Source organism: Nicotiana sylvestris, chromosome 1 (genome assembly GCF_000393655.2).
Source record: "Nicotiana sylvestris chromosome 1, ASM39365v2, whole genome shotgun sequence".
Lineage (NCBI taxonomy): Eukaryota > Viridiplantae > Streptophyta > Magnoliopsida > Solanales > Solanaceae > Nicotiana > Nicotiana sylvestris.
This window is the reverse complement of record NC_091057.1, coordinates 66330313-66357210: the sequence shown is the minus strand read 5'-3', so window position 1 is coordinate 66357210 and position 26898 is coordinate 66330313.

Genomic DNA, 26898 nt, shown 5'->3' with positions numbered 1-26898 from the left:
CTAATTGATATAGAAATACCACAAGCCTTGACACACTCCAAATGCAAACCTCAGTTTCCAGCCAATAATACAACTTGAAAATCTCTAATTATTACATGTAAAATCTTGAACACATTAGAACCATTCTCGAGAGTCATCCACTCTACTCAAACCTCAATTCGGCTGATCAAATGAACCGAACAACCTATGCCTCATTAGCACTCCAACACCGCAGGATGTAACCTCACCCAAAACCAAGCAACTTCCTGCTCTATGCACCTAACATCCTTTACCAATAAGAACTCAAATCATTCTGTGACTCTCATACACCCATAAAGCATAGCATAACCTTTATTGAAATTTCCTTTACTCGAGCCATCCTCGGTCTCAATCTCCGTAAGCCATAACTGATTCAGCCGCATGCCTCAAACTGGAACCAACATAGCACATAACCGTGCAGCCAACTAATCAGTAGCAGGCTCCCCCACTTGGCTCGAAGCCATAGATTAAAACACACACAATAACTCATAATGCATATACGGTATTACTGGCATAATACCATAGTGAGATTAAACTCAATCTTTCATAAGCTCGTGAAACACAGACCATCTTATACTTTAAATCTTCTGTAAATCTCGCATTCGCTCTCGAAATAGTTAAACTCACTCTCTTAGCCGACCCAAATTCAAGTTGCAGCACATACATTTCACTGGTAAAAGAGATCTTCCATCAGACCACATAAGGATCACACAACTTCAGAACACTCCGCAGGAGATAACCCACCTATTTCAGCTCAACTAACATTTCTTTATACCTTCCACCGTCATAAACATTATGCAGTCGCTTAATCTTCCTGAGTCTGAACTCATAACACAATGTGAAATCTTCTTCACTCCCCAACTAGAAAACATGAAAAGATTCTTCACACAACCATAACTCGGGGCTATACCTCAAATCAAGATGGAAATCAAGCACTGAATAGTTCTTCTATCCTCCAGCAGACCCTTCTCGTCGCTTCCAAATCGTATGAATACATCTCGCAGTCATGTCATACTTATCACACAGCTATCCAGTCATCACTCCCACTAATAGGGACACTATCGGCAATGCAAATCCAAAAGCACGTGCTCATACAATCAGTGCCTCAATGCTCCAGCTATAGGCAAAAACCCGGCCTCAAGTCCTCCAGACTGGCCCAACATCAACACACAGAGATCACATCCAGCCCCCCGCTCGGGTAAATCACAAGCCATCGATGCACATCTGATACTGAGCGCTCATGCGCTCATACGAAGGCGTGGAAGGAATTCAAAGAGTTACATTCCAAGTAGAATCAAGGACGCACAATAAGAATTCAAGAATGTGAAGTTTTTCATAAAGGTTCTGCAGCCTCCCGAGAATAAGTACAGACGTCTCCATACCGATTCGCGAGACTCTACTAAACCTGCTCATGACTCGTGAGACCTATGTAACCTAGGCTCTTATACCAACTTGTCACGACCCCAACCGGACCCGATCGTGATGGTGCTTCTCTTAAAGACAAGGCCAGTCGACACAATTCCCAAATTCATTCTTAGCAATTTTAATAAGTCAATTTAAATCATTTATAAGAAATAAATCCCAAATTTTAGCGAAATAGAACATGTGTGGAAATAGATACAACTCGACATTGGGGTGTCACAAATCACGAGCATATACTAAGGTGAAAATGTACTAAATACAGTCTAATTAAATCAAGAAGGAGGAAAGCAGTGCTGCGAACGTCGGGCAACTACCTTTCTAAACTCCGATGACTCTGCCTCTGAGCAACCAATACCCGCTACCGGGTTCAGAAATACCTGAATCTGCACACAAGGTGCAGGGAGTAATGTAAGTACCCTAACTCAGTGAGTAATAATAATAAATGAAGATTGAGTAATAAGAAATCACGGAAAGCACGTCAACAAGCTATAAAGAAGAAGTATAAAGCCAGCAAAACAATGAAACCATGAAAACATGTAACGTCAACTTAGTTCAATTTAAGCTTCTTTAAAATGCCTTTTTAACAGTTAAGCAACTAAATGACAGGCAACTAGAAAAGATAAACAAATAAACAACCGCCCCTCGGGCACACTATCTACAGAATCATCCCCTCGGGCACAATACCAACAGAATTAGCCCCTCGAGCAAACACATAGAACAATACCAGCCCCTCGGCATATATCTCATATCACAATGGGTACCCGCACTCACTGGGGTTGTGCAGACTCCGGGAGGGGCCCCTTACTGCCCAAGCGCAATATCAAGCCATCTCGTGGCATAATCAATAGGCTCTCGGCGTCATATCAACAAGCCACCTCATGGCGTACGAATCTCAGGACCTCGGCCTTATAATCATAGATCAATGTATCACTGCTGCGACGTGCAGTCGGACCCAAAAGTATCCTCACAACACAGGCCCTCAGCCTTACTCAGTCAGAATCTTATAAGCCACTCGGGCAACAGTAAAACATGATGCTCAGCCAATATCATTTAATGTATTAAAATAGAGTAAACATGGCTGAGTTATGAAAACAGTAGAATATAGCATGACCGAGTACAAGTATAAAGTCAAAATAGTGAGGAAATATCAGTAAAAATCCTCTAAGGGTTCAAATAGTAATGAGGCCCAAATATGGCATTCTGTCCAAAACATGATGATAGCAAACAATTTTCCAATCAAATACGTGGTAAAATAGTCATTCGGGACGGACTAAGTCATAATCTCCAATGGTGCACGACCCCACGCTCGTCATCTAGCGTGTGCGTCACCACAATATAGCACAATGATGTGTAATCCAGGGTTTCATACCCTCAGGAGAATATTTAAAATCATTACTCACCTCGATCCGGTCCAAACGCTAGCCCGTGATGCCTTTGCTCCTCGAATCGGTCTCAACTCGCATCGTATCTATCCAAATCAGAATCACGATGTCAAAATATGTTAATGGAACGAAGCCCATGTGAAAATAATCAATTTACAACATCAATACCGAAATTGCTCAAACCCTGCCCCCAGGCCCATACTTCGGAACCCGACAAAAATCATATCAATATAATCCTCATCCTCCCACGAGTCTGTACATATCAAGAACATCAAAATCGGACCTCAAATGACCCCTCAAATCCCCACTCAATAGTCTCTTAATCTCAAGCCCTAATTACCCATTTTTGCACTAAAATTTCACCACTAATTAGGCCCTTAATAACATATAAACGAGTTATTAAGTCAAAAAAATCTTACCTTTACGAGATTATCCTTTGGTTTCCTCTTCAATTAACTCTCCAAAACCTTCTCTCGAATGACATATGGTGAAAACCCACTAAAAATCGCGAAGGGAACCTTTTATACTCTCTGACCCAGGCATTTTCGCACCTTCGGTCCTTTTACCGCTTTTGCGGCTAATCCACCACATCTACGGATTTTCATTTAAATGACCATTTCCGCATTTGCGCTACTGCAGGTGCGCCCACTTCACCGCTTCTGTGGTTCTTAAAGATCTTCCGCTTGGCCGCATCTACGGCTGCCTTCCGCTTCTGCGAGCATCGCACCGGCGGCCTCCCAACTGCAGGTGCGGTTATGACAACAACTAAAATGCTTTAGCTCCCAAACTCAACTCCAAACCTTCCGCCAACCACCCGAAATCACCCCCCCCCCCGGACCTCAACCAAAAGCACTAACAAGACCTATACCACTATCCAAACTTATACCATTCTTTAAAACACCTCAAACAACATCGAATCAACCAAAACATATCGGATTCAAGCCTAAGGTTCCAAAAATCTTCTGAATTACGCTTTTGATCAAAAGTCTATCAAACGACGTCCGAATGATCTGAAATTGCACACACATCACAAATGACACCGCGGACCTACTCCAACTTCTAGAATTCCATACTGACCCTTATATCAAAATCTCACCTGTCAACCAGAAAACGCAAAAATCCCAATTTTGCCAATTCAAGCCTAAACCTTCCACGAACCTCCAAAATGCATTCCGATCAAGCTCCTAAGTCGAATATCACCTAACAAAGCTAACCGAATCATAAAAATCCCAATCCGAGATCATATACTAACAAGTCAAATTGGTCAACTTTTCAAATTTAAACTTCAAACTGAGGACTGTTCTTCCAAATTCATTCCGATTATCCTGAAAACCAAAACCAATGATTTACATACGTCATAATACATCACACGGGGCTAGTCATGCTCGAGAACTAGTGAGCGAAGTGCAAAAGCTCAAAACGACCGGTCAGGTCGTTACAGCAGCGCGAAAATAAGTTATAGAACAATACTATAATCGGAAAGCTCGTCTCAGATACTTCAAGATTGGGGACTTCATACTCACAAAAGTTTTCCAATCAACGAGGGCAGCTAATGCAGGAAAGTTAAGTCCAACTTGGGAAGGACCTTATAATATTCACGGTATCACAGGAAAAGGAGCATACAAGCTGGAAACAATGGATGACAAGATTCTACCTTCAAATTGGAATGTTGTTCATATGAAGAGATACTATTTAAAAGGAAAGGAAATACCCACGGGCAGGTACCCTCATTTTAAACTTTTATTTTTGAATTTTTAAAATTTTACTAATGATTTTAGATACTAGGCAAAAAAGCTAGCCCGCACTAAATGATGAATTACGACCTGAAAAGACATGTGGAAAGAACATAATTCTCGGTCTAGGGTTACAACTATTCTGATAGAAATTTAAATGGGTCAAGCAGTCTTCATCTAAAATTGTACCTCCGAGTCCTGTATGTTTTTCCTTTTCAGGAAAAGGACCGCATGGAAGGAATAATCAAGTGCTCGAGATTTCATACTTCAAAGATCAAACACTTGGGGGACTATATAATATACATATGATATATGTATAAAGAAGGCAAAGAAGACTGAAAACAATTAAAGTGCAAGTCAAGCCCAAAAGTCTACTCATAAAATGTATTAAGTTCTAAGCAAAGTCACGAGCCAATAACACAAGCCAATCAAAAAACCTTCATATAGATTCCAAAATTTTATGATGTCTAGGTTAAAGGAAGTATTTAATCATGGGTTATAAAAAAAACCCTTGGATTTTATTTCCTTTTTTGAAAATCTGTTGTAAAGAAAACATTTACAAAAACGTTATAGAAGATATTTAAATACATGTAAGATGTTATTTAAACTTGACAAAGTTTAAATGAAAACTTTATCAAAGTTATTTCAAGAAACATGTGTGTTGCTATTTCTTTCTTTTTTTGTATATTTACACCGTTATGAAGTTGAGGCGTCTTCTTCATTAAGTGTCGTATATAAAAGGGCCCTCTTTTATAATTTCATGTTTGATTCAAAGATACATGAAGTTAGTAAAGCATTTTATAAAAAAATGCAAAAAGGATAAAACAAAAACCCATGAATTAAAAAGTAAGACCTTGAATTTATATAATGAAACAAGGCAAAACGAGTAAAACAGAAACTCAAGATAATTAAGTTGAAATGAAAACTTTATAATATTAAGTTTAGACTAAGTATGAACTTAGTCATAAACGGATTGTCATTTTTACAAAATGCCCCAAAAAGGTCTGGGGACTTGTCATTTCCAAAAACTAAACCCCCAAATGTGTCACGACCCCAACCCCGGTCGTGATGGCGCCTAACACATTGCTAGGCAAGCCCGACCATATAATGACCTTAACCCATTTCTCATACAGTTCGTGATTAATTACCACAGATAATTTACCAAGTCATAATACTTGAAGTCTGAAATAAGAGCTAAAACATGCGGAATCTCAATAATAATCCTACAACATAGCCCAAAAGGATCCGGTGTCACAAGTATGAGTCTCTAATACAGGTTTATCAACCTAATACATGTCCATCTAGGGAATATTAATTAAAAACAAGGATAAAAGGGAGAGATCAGGGCTGCGGACGCCATGCAGCTACATCAATGCTCCCGGATATGCGCTGCTCAACTGAAATAATCCTCACTCAACCTCAGATGCACCTGGATCTACACGCAAGGTACAGGGAGTAATGTGAGTACTCCGACCCAGTGAGTAATAAACATAAATAATGGCTGAGAATAAGAAATCATAGAAAAACACAGGGTAATCTATAATTAGGCAATTTAAGACAAGTAGAATGAAAGTGATAAACTAATGAAATTGAAGTATAGAATTACTACCACGGATAAGCAGATATATGACAGATAAATACGGAATGCAACACATAAAACGGTACTCTCTAGTATCCGCTGTGGCATGCAGCCCAATCCATTTATTTATTATCGACGATGCTCACTAGGGGTGTGCAGACTCCGAGAGGGGCCCCTTATGGCCCAAGCGCAATAACAAGCCATCTCGTGGCATCAACTAGGCCCTCGGCCTCAATATCGATATAATACTGCTGCGGCGCATAGCCTGATCCCTTACTCACTCCAGAAATCACATAAGCCCCTCGGGCAATAATAAAATAGTAGTCCTCAGCCCAAAACGTTATTAGAAATATTATTTAAGTTTCAAATCTAAGTAAAAGTGGCTGATTTTGTAAAACAGTATTAAACAATAGGACTGAGATCAAGTAATATGTCAAATAGTGAAGAAAAAGTGATAACAATCCCCAAAGGGTCCAAATAGTTGGCACAAAGCCCAAATATGACAATCAGTCCAAATAATGATGATAACAATTATGCTTCAATCAAATACGCGGTAAAAGCATCACTTGGGACGGACCAAGTCACAAACCCAATAGTAAACGACCCCACGCTCACCATCAAGCGCGTGTCTCACCTCAATATAGCACTACGATGGGCAAATCCGTGGCATGAAAGGCGGGAGATAAAAATAATAAGATATGGGAGGAAGAAAAGTGAAATCAAAAGTGGATCAACAATGTCAAGAGAGACATATGATTACGGTTAAAAGGGTTTGAAGGAAAACATACAGAGGGGGATCCTATAGTCAAGGATCAATTACAAGGACAAAACAGTCTTTTTCAACCATTCAAAGGCAATAAAAAAGAGACGAAGAGAAGCCTCACCATCAGCAAGAATACCCCAGTTAACCACCCTGCTTTAAACTAACGAAGTTTTCTTTGATTTAAAACAGGGGCAAAGACAATATTTGTGTCAAGAAATACCTGGTAAAGCAGTTAAAAAGAAATCAGGCGTCCACCTGGAGAACGAGGATGAAGAGTTAAAAAGAAGTCAGGCGTCCACCTGGAGAATGAGGACAAAGAATTGAAGAAATCAGGCGTCCACCTGAAGAATGAGGATGAGAATTGAAGAAATCAGGCGTCCACCTGGAGAATGAGGATGAGAATTAAAGAAATCAGGCGTCCACCTGGAGAATGAGGATGAAGAATTAAAGAAGTCAGGCGTCCACCTGGAGAATGAGGATAAGAATTGAAGAAATCAGGCGTCCACCTGGAGAATGAGGATGAGAATTGAAGAAATCAGGCGTCCACCTGGAGAATGAGGATGAGAATTAAAGAAATCAGGCGTCCACCTAGAGAATGAGGATGAGAATTAAAGAAGTCAGGCGTCCACCTGGAGAATGAGGATGAGAATTGAAGAAGTCAGGCGTCCACTTGGAGAATGAGGATAAGAATTGAAGAAATCAGGCGTCTACCTGGAGAATGAGGATGAGAATTAAAGAAGTCAGGCGTCCACATGGAGAATGAGGATGAGGAATTGAAGAAATCAGGCGTCCACCTGGAGAATGAGGATGAGAATTAAAGAAATCAGGCGTCCACCTGGAGAATGAGGATAAGAATTGAAGAAGTCAGGCGTCCACCTGGAGAATGAGGATGAGAGTTAAAGAAATCAGGCGTCCACCTGGAGAACAAGGATGAAGAATTGGAAGAAATTAGGCGTCCACCTGGAGAACGAGGATGAAGAATTAAAGAAGTCAGGCGTCCACCTGGAGAATGAGGACAAAGAATTGAAGAAATCAGGCGTCCACCTGGAGAATGAGGACAAAAATTTAAAGAAGTCAGGCGTCCACCTGGAGAATGAGGACAAAGAAAAGAAGAAGTCAGGCGTCCACCTGGAGCATGAGGACAAAGAATTGAAGAAGTCAGGCGTCCACCTGGAGAATGAGGATGAATCCGCAGTCAGACACCCACCTGGAGAACAAGGGAATACAATTGAAGTATTGAAGTCAGAAAGCCCGCTCATATGAGAAAGGAGCACACTTAGAGTCAATAAAGCAGAGTCATCCAACAAAGTCCCCAGCAGGAAACAACAAGAATCCCAAACAGACAAAGGAAATACGGGACACAATAAGCCAAATTCCCAACAGTCACCAAGATATCAGGACAACAAGAATCGCAAGGGCATGATCTAGATAAGATTTTATAATTCATGTACCATAGTCTAGTTTAGTTTTTTGTATTACCTTGGAAGTAAGGTGTAATAAGGAGGTCAGCAAGCAGTAAAAGCAGCACGAAGCAGCAGTAACATCACAGTCCCACGGTAGTCCCAGCTACCCAAAACTTCCCGAACTACATTGACCTGATTCCTTTATAGCCAAGGATATGTAGGAAACCTTTGAAGCAGGGGTTCGGTCAAATCTTTCAAAAAATGCTTCCCACAGAGTACTTGAACGGGCAAAAATCGCTCGTATCCGCTCACTTTATCTTTGCACGAAAAGTCTTCGAGTTTCCGCACAAAGAGGGGCAGCTGTGAGCACGTGATTTTTGCCTCACGAAAACTACTCCAAAATAAATCAAAAAAAAATAAAATAAATTTCTTTTACTGTGCAATTTTTGAATTTGCGTGGTGTTTGTTAAATGTTTATGTTATATCCGTAAATGTTTACGTTGTCATAATAAAATGAAAAAAATAAAATACATGTTGCATGCATATAGGATTTAATTATGCATTTAAAAGATAATTTAAATAAAATCACAAAAAAATATGCATTAGTTCTATTTTAAAAATGTCACTGTGTGATTAGTGTTTTGACTATGTGTTAAATAGTTGTTATAAAGTAATTAATATTTTGTGTAAGGTTAAAAATTATTTTATAATTTTTATTAGGATTTTTTTTTATAATTAAAAATAAAATTAGAAAAAATAAGTTAAACTCGGACCTGGATTAAAATCCAGGCCCAAAACCAAGTTACCCCCCCTCAGCCCAATCCAGGCAGCCCAGATCCGGTCTTATTCAAACGAGTCAAAACGACAGCGTTTGGTCATGGTTTATCATGGACCCTTGGATCAAATCCAACCAACGGATGAGATCTCATCACCCTAACCCACAATCCTTACCCGATCCAACACCCGGTTCAACCTGTCCCCCCAAACTTAAGCCAAACGACGTCGTTTGGTTAAGTGAGTAGATCCTGGCCTTTCATTTTGATTGATCGGACGGTCAATATCAATCCACCATTCCCCTATATAAACCCATAATCCTTACCCCGGCCCCCCCTAACTAAACACCCCCTCCTCTCCTGTTCATCGTCTTCCCAAACAGACCCCTAACCCTAGCACCCCTATTCCCCATCGCCTGAAACCCGGCGGCATCAACGCCGCTGGTCACCACCTTAACACCCCAGAACCCCCTGAACACCCTCTATCCGAATATGTTAGCCTCTTGGCTCGAATCTTCCTAAAGGTTCTCGAATCTTCATTTGAAGATTCGAGCCAAACTCAGATCTAAACCTAACAACCCCAAATCGACACCATAACTTCCCCTAACCACCCTAGGTATGGATCTGTTGTTTGTTTGGTTCGAATCCCCTCAGAACTCTTCGAATCTTCTTTTGAAGGTTCGAACCAAACAAGGACTTACCCAGATTTGTTCTAAACTAACACCAAATGACCCCTAGGCTTCCCTCACCCTTGTGTCATTGTTGGTTCCCCTCGAATCTAACCAGAAATGGTTAAGTCCCAAATCGAACCTTCAGGAACCCTAGAAATACCAGATTTTTTGGATTCTGCCCAAATTAAACAAAGATTGAGGTTTAATCGACCTTAGTCGAAGTATTTTCAGTGGAAAATACTTCGACTAAGGTCTGTTTGATTTCAAACAAAATCCGAATCCAAGTGGAGTTCTAGTTTGAATAAATTTGAAGATTCAGAGGTATTTTTCTATTTCTTTTGTGTATTCTACGTGTATTTTTGTTTGTTTTAATAGCCTGTTAATTTTTCATATTTTTGTTTGATTTAATTCTGTCATTTTTTGTCTCATACCCGTCTATATGATCAAAATATGAAACTGTTTCTGTTGGTTGTGATTATTTACAATGTGAGTAATCGACTCGATTAAGTTCGTCGATTAGTTATATTATGAATTCTCATTTATGATAATGCTGATTGAAACAGTCTGTTTCTATTGTTTTAGACTGATTATGGACAAATGTTGTAAATAGTCAACTGATTAATACTCGTCAATTAAATCATTCTTGTTTGATAAATCAGTAAATTCAAAATGAATGATGTGTATATGTTGATTTCTGAGCATTGAGTTTCAGGGCATTGTCAATATATTGACAATGCCCCTATGTTTGTTTGCTTTTTAGTTCAGTTTTGAATCTCAGTTGAAATAATCCTGCATGTTCTGTGTAATGTTAGTGTGTTTATTCAGGTTCAGTATTCAATTGAGAATCCTCTGTTTAAATTCAGTTCTTGTGAATAAATGTGATATACTGTCTCAAATCATAGGATTGGTTATAGCTGTGAGAACATATTGTAGAATCTGTTCTAATTTTTTTTAGTTTAAAGGCTGTAATAACAGTAAGATTCAGGGGCATTTCTGGGATAGAACAGTAAGGGTAATATGATATAATGGTAGGCTGAAAGTGGATTGTTAATGGCTTTTAATTTAAGTAATAATGGGAAACAAAGGGTAATGGGGCTGCTTAAAATCAGGATAAGATCATTTAAAGTATTAAAAAGCAGTTTTAATGGAACTTTCTGATTTTTAAAGAAGAAAAGGGTCCAGGCAGCACTTAAAAAGATAGGACCAGACCTGTATAAGTACAGGAAGCCATCAGATTTGAAAGGAAGGGGGAAAAAAGGAAAAAAGATAAGGAGAGATTAGGAGAAAGGTCAGATTTTGAATACAGATTTTGAAGAGAAAGAATACACCTAGAGTGATATAGAAAAAGAGAGTTAAGCAGAAAATCAGAAATGAAAAATCTGAATGGGAATTTGAAACAGAAAAGAAACTGAAAGCTGAAATATTGTCTTTTCGTTGAATCTGTTTGGATTTGTCTGATTCCATTGTTCAGTTAAAATCTGAAGTTTTTTTAAAAATACTGTTACTGTGCATCTGGGTTCCTCGGGTCTTATTATTGCTCAAATCTGTGGAAATACTGATATTCTGCCAATATTTTGTTACTGCTGCAACTGCTGAAACTTACTTCTTCTACCTTCATTTCCAGGTACTTATCTTTTAAAATTCTATGTTGGGAAGAGATTCAGTATGACAAATAAATGAAGCTTGAATTGTAATACTGTCTTCCATTCGTTTAAGTTTAAACATTTAAATTTCAGCTTTGTTTTATGTTGATTAACTAGTAGTAAGTTCAATATGATGGCTATAAGTTAATTGCCTTATTTTGAAATTCTTATGAAAGTTTTGTATTACTGTTATCCATTTTGAAATCTCATTAATATAGTTATATTTGAATTGCCAAGATAGGAAATATGGCATAAAGATTGGCCATTAACTTAGCCTTGTGGCGTTGTTAGTTGAATAAAGATTAGTATAAAAATGTCAAAAAAAAATTGCTAGTTCATTCTAATACCTGAATTAGTTATGGATTGAATGATGTGAGTTGTACGTTCATATAGGGCATGATAACAGGTATATATAGAACCATTAATGAATGGTGAGTTGATATATCTCATTACGATGTTAAAATGCTATGAATGTTCCAGACGTACAACTATGTTGCATGTAAGGCAATATTATTAATCAATTTATAATTCCCTTTCTTATCAATTTGATGCCTATTTACCATCGTAAATAAATTAATTTAATTTCGCCTATTAGATTAAAAACAAGTATATGAGAATAAGATAAGATGTACAAGCACAAATTGCAATACTTTATATCAATGGTAATTAGAAATAGAATTTGCACTAATTAAATAATGTAAAAATTGTTCAAAAATACTTCTTCCCTTCATAACTCATTTCTGTTAGTTTCATATACAATTCATTCTTTGGCATATATATATATATGTTGTATTTGCTAAAAATAGTATTAATCATATTTTTATTCTTTTCTTTGAATTTGAATAGTTGGAATGAATATAATTTATACTCGAAAATTATAATCGACGGGCAACATTTAATAGATTGTGAATTCTTTTCAAAGAAGTTATGGGCCTCTAAAATGGGAATTCTCATGATTTTCACATAAAAATGTATGAACATAATAAACAATTTGCGGAAAATCCATAATACCATTACAAATATTTTTGCGCGATTAGGGATGCGTTCGCGTACCCTGATTATATTTTTAAAAGCAAATTCGGATTATGCGTACGCGCAATTTCGAGCGAATATTTAAGAAAAGGATTTTTCCAAGGATGTTAAATTAATTTCCATAAAACCCGAGATGTGCGGTTCACTATTTAAGAAAGACGAATATTCTTGATTCGATACAATTCCGAAAAAATAAATAATTGTTTTTAATAAATATATTATCAAAATTATCTTGTACACGTGCGCGTGACACAATTCCGCATTTTTAAATTTATAACACGAATATACGTACGCGTGATTCGATTCAAAGAAGGGCCTCTAATTACAAGCAGTATAAATAAAAGTGGTAGTAAAAATCATGCAATAAAGACATATTTAGTAAAAGTCAAGATAATTAAGCCAATAATAAAACAGTTGAGCGACCGTGCTAGAACCACGGAATTCGGAAATGCCTAACACCTTCTTCCGGATTAACAGAATTCCTTACTCAGGATTTCTGGATTCGCAGAATAATAAACAGAGTCATATTTTCCTCGATTCAGGGATTAAAACTGGTGACTTGGGACGCCTTAAAATTCACAGGTGGCGACTCTGAAATAATTAAATAAATCCCGTTTCGACTGTCCTTCAATTGGAGAAAACTCCCCACACGCCCCGCGGACGAGGTAAAAAGGAGGTGCGACAAGCGTGACGAGCCAACTATGAAAACCTCACCTCATACTGGGTCACTGTCATATCCCCCTGAGTCAACCACTCAAACTATCTACATAGCTCCTCTCTACGGGACTATGGAATATACTTCTCCAAGAAGAGAGCGGAGAACTGCTGCCAAGAAAGGGGCGCTGCACCGACAGGCCTACGCCTCTCAAAATCCTCCCACCAAGTAAAAGCAGCCCCAGAGAACTGAAAGGTAGTAAAAGCCACACCACTCGACTCAAGGATCCTTGTTGTACGAAGCATACACTGACACTTGTCAAGAAAACCCTGGGCATCCTCGCCCTCAGCACCACTGAACGTCGGAGGCTGGAGCATACCAAACCTCTCAAGACAGCGCTGCTCATCATCCGACATAACTGGTACTATGAACTCCTGAACTGGTGCAACCGGCTGTGCTGGAAGTGCCCCCGACATCTGTAGTCCCTACACTACCTGCTCAGGTATGCGAGTAGCAGGGGTTTGATTGCCTCCCCCGGCCTGTGAAAACACTGCTGCGGTAGTGGCTGAAACTGCCTGAGCCAAGCTAGTGCAAACCGATAAGATCTGTGCCAACGCCTCCTGAAGACCCGGAATCACGATGGGCAGAGCTGGTGCCTGAACTGGTGCTGCTGGAGCATCCATAACTGGTGCCTAATCCGGACCTAGGGCAGTTGGTAGATCTGCAGGTGCTACCCTCGCTACTCTACCTCGACCACGACCGTGCCCACGGCCTCTGGTGGTCTCAGCTGGTGGCACTGGTTGTCGTCCACATCATCCGGTAGCTCGCGTCCTCACCATCCGTGAGAGAATAGAATGACAGGAGTTTTAGTTCTCGGATCAATAAAGTCGCATGACAAGAATTTATAGATTGTGAAGTTTTTCCTAAAGGTTCTGCAGCCTCTCGAGGATAAATACAGATGTCTCTATACCGATCCGCGAGACTCTACTAAACCGACTCATGACTTGTGAGACCTATGTAACCTAGACTTTGATACCAACTTGTCACGACCCCAACCCCGGTCGTGATGGAGCCTAACACACTGCTAGGCAAGTCCAACCATATAATGACCTTAACCTATTTCTCACACAGTTTGTGATTAATTACCATAGCTAATTTACCAAGTCATAATACTTGAAGTCTGAAATAAGAGCTAAAACATGCGGAATCTCAATAATAATCCTACAACATAGCCCAAAAGGATCCGGTGTCACAAGTCTGAGCCTCTAATAAAGATTTATCAACCTAATACATGTCCATCTAGGGATTACTAATTAAAAACAAGGATAGAAGCGAGAGATCAGGGCTGCGGACGCCATGCAGCTACCTCGATGCTCCCGGATATACGCTGCTCAACTGAAATAATCCTCACTCAGCCTCAGATGCACCTGGATCTACACGCAAGGTGCAGGGAGTAATGTGAGTACTCTGAACCAGTGAGTAATAAACATAAATAATGGCTGAGAATAAAAAATCATAGAAAAACACAGGGTAATCTATAATTAGGCAATTTCAGACAAGTAGAATGAAAGCGATAAACCAATGAAATCGAAGTATAGAATTACTACCGCGGATAAGCATATAAATGATAGATAAATAAGGAAATGCAACACATAAAACGGTACTCTCTAGTACCCATGGCGGCGTGCAGCCCGATCCATTTATTTATCGTTGACGACACTCACTGGGGGTGTGCAGACTCCGGGAGGGGCCCCTTACGGCCCATGCGCAATAACAAGCCATCTCGTGGCATCAACTAGGCCCTCGGCCTCAATATCGATATAATACTGCTGCGACACGCAACCCGATCCCATACTCAGTCCAGAAATCACATAAGCCCCTCGAGCAAAATAGTAGTCCTCAGCCCAAAACGTCATTAGAAATATTATTTAAGTTTCAAATCTGAGTAAAAGTGGCTGAGTTTGTAAAACAGTATTAAACAATAGGACTGAGATCAAGTAATATGTCAAATTGTGAAGAAACAGTGACAACAATCCCCGAAGGGTCCAAATAATTGGCACAAAGCCAAAATATGGCAATCAGTCCAAATAATGATGATAACAATTATGCTTCAATCAAATACACGGTAAAAGAATCACTCGGGACGGACCAATTCACAATCCCAATAGTAAACGACCCCACGCTCACCATCAAGTGCGTATCTCACCTCAATATAGCACTACGATGTGCAAATCCGGGGTTTCAAATCCTCTGAACATCATTTACATTCATTACTCACCTCGAACCGGCTAAAGCTCTAGCTCGCTATGCCCTTGCCTCTCAAATCGACCTCCTCGCGCGTCGAATCTGACCAAAACCACAACGGATACATTACAATAGGCTAAGGGAACAAAACACAAGCGAAAATAATCGAAAAGCATAAAAAATCCCGAAATTAGCAAAACTCGAGCCCCGGGCCCACTTTTCAAAACTCAAAAATTTTCACATCAACGGATTCCTTATCACGCCACGAGTTCATACATATTAAAATCACAAGAATCGGAGTTCAATTGACCCCTCAAATCCCTAATCTTAGCTCTCTTAATTTCAAGACCTAACCTCCATTTTTAGTCCTTCTTTTTCTTAATTTTTCAGTCTTAAATCATGTAATAACACCATAGGATTGTGTTTGAGGTCCATGAATCCTTACCTTATCGAAGCTCTTTGAAACCCCTCTTCAAAATCGCCCACAATTCTCCAAGCCCGAAGTGAAAAATGACAAACTCTATAAAATTCGCAAATGAGAACTTAACTACCTTCTACCCAGTCATAACCGCTTTTGCGGTCAAAAACCACTTCTGCGGTCCTACCTTCGCTTCTGTGGAATTCCTTAAGTCCAGCCTGACCGCATCTGCAGTCCTACAGCCGCATCTGTAGTTCCGCAGGTGCGGTCCCCTATCCGCATCTGCGATCCCAGCCTTTACCTTGCCTTTCCGCTTCTGCGACCTCCAACCCGCATATGCGACACCGCACCTGCGGCTTCCAAACCGCAGGTGCGAAAATACCAGAACAGCAGCAATCTGCAACATCACAAGTCCAAATTCTTCTCGCTTAGCCATCCGAAATGACCCCGAGGCCCCCGGGACCTCAACCAAAAGCACCAACACCTGCTAAAATACCATCCAAACTTGTTCCAATCATCAAAATACCTCAAACAACACCAAAACCATCAAATTACATCGAATTCAAGCCTAAGTTCTTCTAAAACTTCCGAAACACGCATTCGATCAAAAATCCAATCAAATCACCTCCGAATGACCTAAAATTTTACACACACATCCCAAATCACATAACGAAGCTACAACAACTCTCGAAATTCCATTTTGACCCTTGGATCAAAATCTCACCTATCAACCGAAATTTGCCAAAATACCAACTTTGCCAATTCAAGCCTATTTCTACACCGGACCTCCAAAACCACTTCCGATCACACTCCTAAGTCACAAATCATCCCCCGAAGCTAACCGAACCACCAAAATTCACATCCGAGCCCTATAACTCATAATTAAACATCCGGTTGTCTTTTCCAAACTAGGCTTTCCTTAAAGAGACTAAGTGTCTCATTTCCTACCCAAACCAATCCAAATCAACTCGATCACACCAAATACAGAAAATGAAGCATAACGAAGCAGAAAATGGGGGAAATGGAGCAGTAACTCATGAGACGACGGGTCGAGTTGTCACAAAATAGGACCAGGGGTAAATCCACATTCCACCCAGATAAAAAAGGAGTCAAACTTCATAAACTTTCACTGTAGGGTAGAAGAAGAGTCTAAAGCAACATCATCAGAAGGATCGATTTGATTTGAAGGAGTTGGGACATCTAACGCGCCTACATTAGCTTCAATATACTTAGGAGTATCAGCCATAAGAGAAGAAAAACTTTGATCTTACTGAGTTTTCTCAATGGTTTCCTGTATCTTAGCCAACTCAGCATCCAAATTAAAACCTTCCTGGCTAGCCTCCACTAGGGTATCATGGCGTGTATTTAAGGTAGCCCAACTCACTTCAATAGCAGTTTTGTCCTCGAGAGCTTCATAATCCTTCTCCTATTGGTCAATCTCATTTTTGAGTTCATCCTTCTCAGCCAAAGAAGCATTATAAGAGGATTGCAAAGGGGCAAGTGAACTTTCCAAAAATCTAACCTTATTAGAGGTACGCAAAGATCTTCTTGGGTTTGGGTCAGTGTCTGAACGAGTTCACCCGCATAAACTTATTTTTTTGTTCAGCAAAGCCCTCAATCCTCTAATCTCTTCAATAGCCTTGGAGAGTTGCTTGGGAAAAGATGTCTTAAGGAGATTTTTATCCTTTCCAGCCTGATTGGAAGAAGCCTTCTCAACCGCTAGCTCCGATGCCATGACTCTTAGCTATTGCTCTAAGGTACATTTGCTTTATTCTAGAACTTCCATCTCAAGTTGTAGACTTTCGTATTGGTCTTTCCAATTGTCTGACTCAATTTGTTAATCAAGCATTAATTGCTCCGTATGAGAAACCCTCTTCATCATCTCTGTGCCAATAAGATTGATCTAAAAAAGAAGAAAGGGTAAGAACCTTAATATAAAGAGAAGAGAATGGAATAAAGTGTGAACATGAGCAAATACCTTCAATGACGATTGCACTATATCATTCATCCAAGTCAAAGAGCTGTGACTCTCAAGCTTGGACTTTTCGATTGGACCAATCAAAGATTTCAACCAATGTCAGCCCGACCTGACTTTTTCAAAATATTACCATCGGTAGGGACCTCAATGGTAATCTGCTTCATCGCTCCACTTCCACTCGAAGAACCAACCTCAGTACGAGGGACGGTAGTAGTGGGAACTGTAGAGAAAGTCATAATAGCTTGGGGATGAGCAGGAATAGTAGCAGTAACAACTAGCAAAGAATGCACCGCAGGAACAGGCATGGTAAATGAGGCAAGGGGTACTTCATCTGAAACTAAATCCAAATTCTCACTATCAAACCCATGAGAAAGAAGCTGATCATCAGAGTCACGAGCTGCTGTAGGAGTATTATCATCAAAGCTCACCAAAGTGGCTTCAACAGGCTCGGTTATGGGAACAGAACAGGGAGAAGTCGCTTCATCATTTGAAAAGACGTGTCTTCTGGCCCGCGGCCTTTTAACCAAGGAACTTCCATCCTGTTCCTCCTCCTCCTCAAAATCCTGGGTTGCATCAGCCTTCCTTTTCGATGAAGAACTCAAGATTATCTCTTGAGCTCTTTCCAAAGAAACTCTGGAAGCCGCAACTACTTCAGCACATACACCACGTATGGGAAACCCTGATAAAAAGAAGGGTCAAATAAATTCTAGGGAAAGATGAATGAAAAGATGAGAAGGAGGGGGTTAAAGCATTTACCATGAGTTTTAACCTTCCAACAAAACCGGTGTGAAAGATTTTTCAAAGATCTACCTTCCATCAGAGCAACGGTCAGTAACTTCTCTACCCAATCATGAAAATTGGGAATCTCGTCAACAGTTCCCATGGTTGCTGAAAAGGAGAAATTTAAACAACTACGGGAAAAATAAACCCTTTCAAAATAAAAAAAAAGGGGAAGATTGCAAAAATAAAATTTACGTGCAAAATTCCACTTTTAAGGGAATGGAACATTTTCTTCACCTACTAAACCAACATTAGGGGCAGTAACAAATCTGGCATACCATCCACAGTCCTTATCATCTTAGGACTAACTAGCACTCTCTTACTTCTCGCCACTAAAGTGAAGATCCCATGTCGTAAAAGCTTAGGGAGTAAAGATGGATCAAATGGAAAAAAAGTAAAAGGCAAACTAGCCAACCTTGTTAAGTGCCTTAAGTAAGCAATAGCCCACCACACAATGGGGCCAATCTGTCCTAGACAAACGTTGAAACAACGACAAAACTCAATGATAATAGGATCAATGGGGGGTTTAAAATTCAGCGTAAAGGGATATGTATATGTTGATACCCAATTTTTCTCTATATATTTTCAATATTCAAAATAACTTTAAAATGGCATATATATGCATATGTAAGCATATCCAAGTGTTTTATTATTTTTCCATAATTTTTAAAGGTTTTCAAATCAATTTATTTCCCTTTTTATCCATAAAAACCCAATAATTATTTCCAAAACTATTATTTTGGGAATTAATTTGTTGGAATTTTATATTTATGCTAAGATATAGCTAATGTAATTTTTTCATATTTTTATAAATATATTTAGCATTTTTAAGCTAAATTGCATATAATTGAATATTAGTCTTTTTAAGATTTAACTGTGTTATATTCATAAAATTAAGTCCTATATTTTTAAATTGTTAATTATATGTTATAAATCATGTTAGTGCTTTCAATTTATTTTCAAAAATTAATTTGCTATTTTTATAATTTTAAAAGGGGAGAATTGTCTATTTAAATAATAGCCCAATTACATTTCAATTGTAGCCTAAATCTGATCCCCAAATTAAACCCAACTTCCCCGGCCCAATTCCCATTTAAACCTGACCCCTAACCCAATTAAACGACCCAACCCGGATTCCCCTACCTACCCTCTTTAATCCAGGCTGTTGATCATTCAAATCAACGACCAATATTCTCCCTTACAATTTTTAACCCTGAAAGACCCCTAAACCTACCTCATTCTTCACCAAACGCCGCCCTTGAATCCCTCATCTCTCAACTCTCTCTGAAACCTCTCATGAACCCTAGCCGCTGCCATCTAATCCCATCCTAATCTACCTTAATCCTGCCTAATCAATGGCCTCCCATGGCTATTGGAGATGTGTATTGGCCTCTTATGGCTCCTGGGTGTTTGTTTCTATGGTTTCATGGCCAGTCCTCGAAGGAATCCGGTCCAGTCCTTGCCCAACCTTCATCTCTGGTCTTTCTCCGGCCAGCCATGGCCGTTCAAGTCAAATCCTTGACTTTCCTAGTTAGATCGGTAACTTTCAAGGCCTTTTTCACCTTTTTGGGGTTTCTGAAACCTTAATCTTCGAGATCTTTCAATTTTCTCTCAGATCTACCTTAGATCTGTACTTACTATGAATATCTTAAGTGTTTTCTCGAAGGGTTCTTCAACTTTTCTTTCAAAACGACTCTTCATTTTTTCAATGATTAGGGGCTTTAAGTTTTTCAAAAAATTTCTTCTCTAATTTTAATGTTGTTTGTGATTTTGCTATGTTTAAAACGACTTGCTCATGTTGTTTTTCTATCTATTTCAGCATGTTAAAAAAACCTAGTTCCTTTTAGTCTTATCCGAGTTCTGAAACTGTTTGTTTAAATATGTACTTGTTCTTTGTTCCTGACTCTCTTTTACTTGTTTGACTTGTTTGATTTTGAGTTCTTATCATATCTAAAACTCCACTACTGTCGAAGCCCTAATTTCTTTAAAGGTTTTTCTCACTTGATACTGTGAGACCTTTACTTGTTTATGATTCTCTTTATATGTTGTTATGTTTTCTTCACTGTTAATTCTATGTGACTACTTGACCTACGTGACTACTGTGCTTCAAATATTTTTCTTAATGTTGAATCCTAACTTACCCTGTTTTTACGGTATGCATGTGTTATCTCTTTTGCCAATGTGTTTGGCCTCGCATGTCTGATGCTTCTATTCACTCTATTTATATAATGAAGTGCAGAATCATGTTTCTTCCTTGATTGATCTTGATCTTGTGACTGATTGCAAAAGCTTTTCTTTTATGAACCCTAATTTCACTCGCTTATTTAAATTAATTGATTCCTTTCCTTTACTCTGATGTTTTACCTTGCTGAATCCTTTCCCAAAATAAGCCTATTTTGTACTTAGACTTGATTGTTTACTTCATGCTTTTACTGCCCCTTATATGGCAATAATCAATCTGTCCCCAAACTGATTTCTTTCCTTAATTAAACCTGTTACTACCCGTTAAACAGTGATTCCTTAATTAAAGGGAATCACTTGTGTTAATTGATTCTGATTATGATTATTGTATTTAAGACTTTACCTCTTCTTCACTCGTTTTCAAAACTATAAATACCACCTCCTCTTCTTTCAAAGACACGAACAATTTGAGTTCAAGAACACACACCTACACTCAAGACTTTCTCTCTTTTCTCTATTACTACTTGTGCTACTGCTTTGTCTAGCCGGCTGAAAGCCAAGTCTAAGCTGTGGAAAATTTGCTTACTCTTCCTTTCTGCACTTTGTTTCTCTACTGGTATGTCCTAGTTAATTTTCAAGCATCAACAACAACATGTTTCTTTAGCTGTTTCAGTTTCCTTCACTCTTGCCTACTTCTGCTTCTGTTTATGCAATCAAGTTACATTACTAGCATGCTGTAATATGTTTCCCTCCCCTTTTAAATTAATGATTTTCTATGTGTGTACTCTGTCAGTCACTTGTTATGTGATTTGCTGACATATGAATCACATATCTCCCCTATGTGTTTGTGTTCTCTGGCTGTTTTGTGGGCATGCCATCATTATCTATTGTTGTACATGGCCAAACCTGACCCTTTCTGGGGTCATATGCTTCATACAATATATTCCCATAACCCATTGACCCCTTTGTGTAACTACTAATCCTATGTAGTTTGAGCTTTACTACTACTGATTTCAAATGACCCTTACCAGTTGCTATTTCCCAACCCAATTTTAAATAAATCTCTTTCAACTATGCTCTGCACTTCTACTATATTCTTAGAACCTAGGTTCTGCCCCTCTTGTGTGAGCCTTGCCTTGGGACCCTTGAGCTCCTTCTGAACTTGGACACATAAAGGTTGGCTATTCCACATTGCACTCATCTCTGTCTGGTTATGCAACCTGGGTATAAGCACTGCCCGGGGTCCCTTGAGACCCTTAGGGAACCTTGACACACCTAGGTCTGAGAAAGGCTTTGAGAATATTGTCATTTGAGGTAGTTTACTCCATAACTCAGAGACGAAGTCAAGAGTCAAGCTTCCTATGGTTGTAACTCCTTGTTTTTGCACTTTTCTAATGTAATTCATTCATTTTTGGTCTGCAATAATTTGCAAAAAATATTGGGGTTGGCTAGTGAAAAGGGATGGGGTGATTATACATGCTTTAGTTATTAGAAGGGTAGATAACATGCCTATAGGATCTGTCTAATAAATTCTCCATGTTTTATTTTCCACACTTAGACACCATGCCTATAGAATCTAAGTGGCCATAATCAGGCATCATGCCTACAATATTAAAATCAGCTTCGAAATTAGATGTCATGCCTATAAGGTTAAAATCGATTTTTCATAGAAATCATGCATATAGGAATTTCGTTATTATCAAATAAATCCTGCATGCTTCATTTCACATTCGACTAGATACTATGCCTATAGGACCCAAATCAGCCTTTAATATTTAGATACCATACTTGTAGGAATTATAATTATCTATAATAGAAATCATGTCCATAGGATCTGAAACTAGTTTAGTTAAAAATCAGTTTGACTCGTACTATTTTGAATTAGTTTAAGCAACCTACTCCTTCTATTATACGGTTTAGAAAGCATGCCTATAGGATACAAATCACCTGTTTAAAAATTAACCGTTGCTTTGTTGCACTCTTAATCAGTAATAGATATCATGCTTATAGGACATCACCAATACACACTTAGGCAAGCCTTAGATAATAATGGTAAAACTCAATCCGCCTTTGTTAATTAGCAATTGCTACAACCAGCAGGCAGACTTGATTCAGACTTCTTGTCTGAGTTATGTAATAAATTGGTCTACTTCAATAATTAAAACACCTTGCCTTAGTACCTTGAAATTCTGACCCTAACTGTGTTTAAGTCATGCTATTTATGTGCATTGTCTGCGGAGGTATATATGAGCCTCTTATTTGTTTATATGTTTTCCCTAATATGCAGGACTACGTGTTTTGTATGTCGCCTTAGCCTATTACCTTTAAAACCCAAGAGTCAGCCTAAAATCCTCCCTATTATAGGAATATTAGTCCTAAATTCCTCCATGACTAATAGGAATGGGACGGGTAATAGCATGCAATAGAGGTCAAAACCAATCTGCGCTTTAATACCTTAATGGGATGGGAAGGGTAGATATGGATATGATGACCGGTGCGCTAATACCACGTGTATACCTTTTTTTGAGGGGTGTCATACCGGGTATCGCATTGATATGATCCATATTATAAATAAACCTAGGACCCCCCTCTTTTTATATTCTCAAGTATTTGTAGAACTGTAACTCCTTTTCAAAATTCGCCTTTTAATAATTGCTTTGAAACAATTATGTGTTCAAACGTAAATCCCCTACTATTTGAGCCTATATTTGTTTGTTTGTTAATTGTACAAAATTACAAAATTGTCTGGCCGGGAACCACACTAGTGGATCCTGAGGGGTGCCTAACACCTTCGCCTTAGGATAATTTTAAGCCCTTACCCTATCTCCGGTTATCAAATAAACTTAGAAATGAACCCTATAGGTGTCCTAATGCACCTTAAATCATTAGGTGACGACTCTTCAAAAGCAAACCCAATTCCCAAAAGGAATGAGCTGTCCCATATGCAAAATGTCATAAACCCGATTTTCCGATTCGAAGAGGGAAAAGAGGGGGCGCGACAGCATGGCGACTCTGCTGGGGATCTTAGGCTTTTCCCACTTCAAATTGTTCTTGTAAATTTGTACCCTCCCTTGTGTGCAATTACTTGTTTAATTATTTTAAGCATTTAATTTCTTTTCAAAAGCAAAACTGACATGTCTTCTTGTTTCTTTCCTTTATTGCCGCTTTAAATTACGAAACTGTTGTATTTTATCGCTTCCTTAACGTGAAAATACATTCCAACATGCTTTTAATTATTGCATAATCATGCTCAAAATCATACTCCACTCGTGCCAAACAAATACCATAGCAACGCTTATAATGAGTGGTTGCGCTCTTCCTATATTATTACCCCCTAAATTCGGAAAAGGCATATTTGCGGTAAAACTAGTCGATCAACGGTGCAGTCGACAGTTCTGTGCCTTCCCCCTTGAGTTGTTCGCTCAAGGGTACAAGTATAAAACCCTCATAGAAACCTTACTCTGTTCAAATTGTGCATGCATCATGGTCAGACCTAGCCGAGTCAGTTATGTTGTCCACATAATGATCCTTTAAGACAGCCTTGTCCAAAGTCCATTGGGTTTCCCTAAACCCAAACGGACATCACCATGTTCTGTGCATTTATTTGGAGAACTAAATGCTTCATGCTAATTGTTGGTATTAAATAGTTGAGTCTGGTGGGGGTAAGGGCCTAACCTTATTTGTTTTGTAGAAATATGAGGCACGAAGTCCCTAGATTCGGCATGGTCACCAACATCCACCCAAGACTGCTAAGCTGGTGGAGAAATTTACCCTCCAGTGACCAAACTCTCATCCGAAAATATCTGGGAAATCTATCATCCCTTCTGGAGATCCAACCTAACAACAAGATCATAGAAGCTGCCACACTGTTTTGGCATTGTGAAAGGGCTGTATTCCGCTTTGAGGACATTGAAATGACACCTTTGCTAGAGGAGATAGGAGGATTGGCCTGTCTAGTGTGGAAAACTCTTGGTTTGTTAATGCATGAGAACCGCAAGGGCAGGGGTTTCCTCAAAATGATGGGTTTGAAGAAGAATCCAGAATTGACATGCCTAAAGGAATCATACATCCCTTTTGACTATTTGTATGAAAGGTACGGTCACAGCAAATCCTACCATAACTACTCTGATGAGTTCGCCATCACATCCTTGGGGCACATCCATCGAACGATTTTCATCTTTATGTTTTGTTTCCTGGGTATGACCGTGTTTCCGATGAAGAAAGCAAGAATCCATTCCAGGCTGGCTATGGTAACTAAGACCCTAATGGAAGGGATTGGTGGGAAGCCATTCAGCAACGTGCCCATGATCATTGCAGACATATACAGAGCCTTGGAGAAGTGTCAACGAGGAGCAAAACACTTCGAAGGCTGCAATTTATTACTTCAACTCTGGCTTATGGAACATCTCCAAAGGGGCGAATACCGACAAGAGATTCAACGAAGGGACTAGGATGATCACATCGCTTTCCATCATCCAAAGCGAATGAATTACATCCACAATATGATCGCTCAGCCTGAGGATGCCAAAGGATGGGTGGAGCTATTTGATAATCTGACTGAAGAACAGGTTCAATGGATGTTCGAGTGGTTTCCAACCGAGGAGTTCATCGCTCTATACAAAGATGCACCTTTCCTAATACTGATTGGTTTGAGAGGAACATACCCTTACGTCCTTCTTCGGGTTATGAGGCAAGCTGGTAGGAAGCATGTTATACCCAGGGTCGATAAGATAAGTCATTTTCGGGCTGACTTCCAAAATGATGATAGTCCCTACAAGTTCCAAGCTCAGTATATGTGGCATTGCAAGATCGTGATGGGGAGAGATACCATCGAACCAGACAGGTACCTACAAGTTCTACTCTGGTTGGTTGGAATACAATCATGATGTTCTGGGCCAGCCAGGGTTTGCTTGAGGCCACAGGATTATAGATGAAAGGGCCGAGGCACAGGTCAAGTACCACCAACTGCACAAAAGGATCCGGGAGTACGAAAGTGAACACCGCGAGATACAAGAGTCCAACCAGAAGCTGATTAAGGAATGGAAGGACATGGTTATCAGTGACAACAAACGACTAGGATACTTGGAGCGAGGCATAGTGGAATTGGAGAGAAAGTTTCTCAAAAGGGTCGAAGACTGTCAAAATGCTGAAGGGACCAAAGACGGACACCTAGCCAGAGCATACCTATTGCTAGGACTTCGCGAGTTGGGGAAGCTGTTCGACGGAGCCAAGGATGCCGAATCTGGGAAGGTCCTTCTGGGACCAAATAGATAGGAGTTTATCTTTTCACTTTTATGAATGTAATAAGGCCAATGGCCATTAGTGACCTTTTATTTCCTATTTACTTAGTGTCGATTTGGGATTCATCTTATTTTCTATCAATAAAATGAGGCATTTAGCATTCTAAGTTCTCCAAAACAATTTGTCGCTAGGTCTACCTTGGGCACAAAGAGGTTCCCAAATTAGGACACGATTTACATTCCCGCACTATGTGTTTAAATATTGCAATACTTCTTATGATCCTCACTAACTTTTTTACCTTTTGTTTTTACTTTTTGTTTTATTACTCCACCCCCCCCCCCAAAGGTTAGTTTGCGCACTCTGGCAACATCATCCTATTCTACGAGATCCAGGGGCCCTCAACCCACTCCTCCTCTTAGTCCTGTCAAAAACAAGAACAAAGGCAAGATGGAAGATTTGAACAATGTCAGAAAGGAGAATCCAACTGAATGGGTAGAGGCCACTAATGGCCATGGTACTCAGGTTCCTAAGGAGAATGTATCCCAACTTGAACAAAAGCTGCTATAATTTCAAGAAGAGCTCGATCAGGTTTGGAATCTGGCAAGCCTATCATTTTTCCTCAGCAACCCAGATATCAATTTCCCCAATACTCAAAACCCTACACCGCCTCAAAACATCCCAAAGCAACAGAATCATCCCGCTCCTCACCATCACACTATTCTATCGAGCCTCAATGCAACACTTGCCTTACCCCAAACAATACTCCGCTACTTATCCTGGAACCCCAAAACTCCACAAACGGCCACTTTCACACCCACCACAACACCCCTATTTACGTGGAGACCATGCCACACTTCACCCAACCTATCTCGAGCACACCTGAGTCTGATGAAAAAGATATGCTTATCAGAAACCTGGCTGAGGAACTTAATAAATTGACTAGCCGGATTCAGGGCGTTGAGGGAAGCAAGGGAATTGAAGG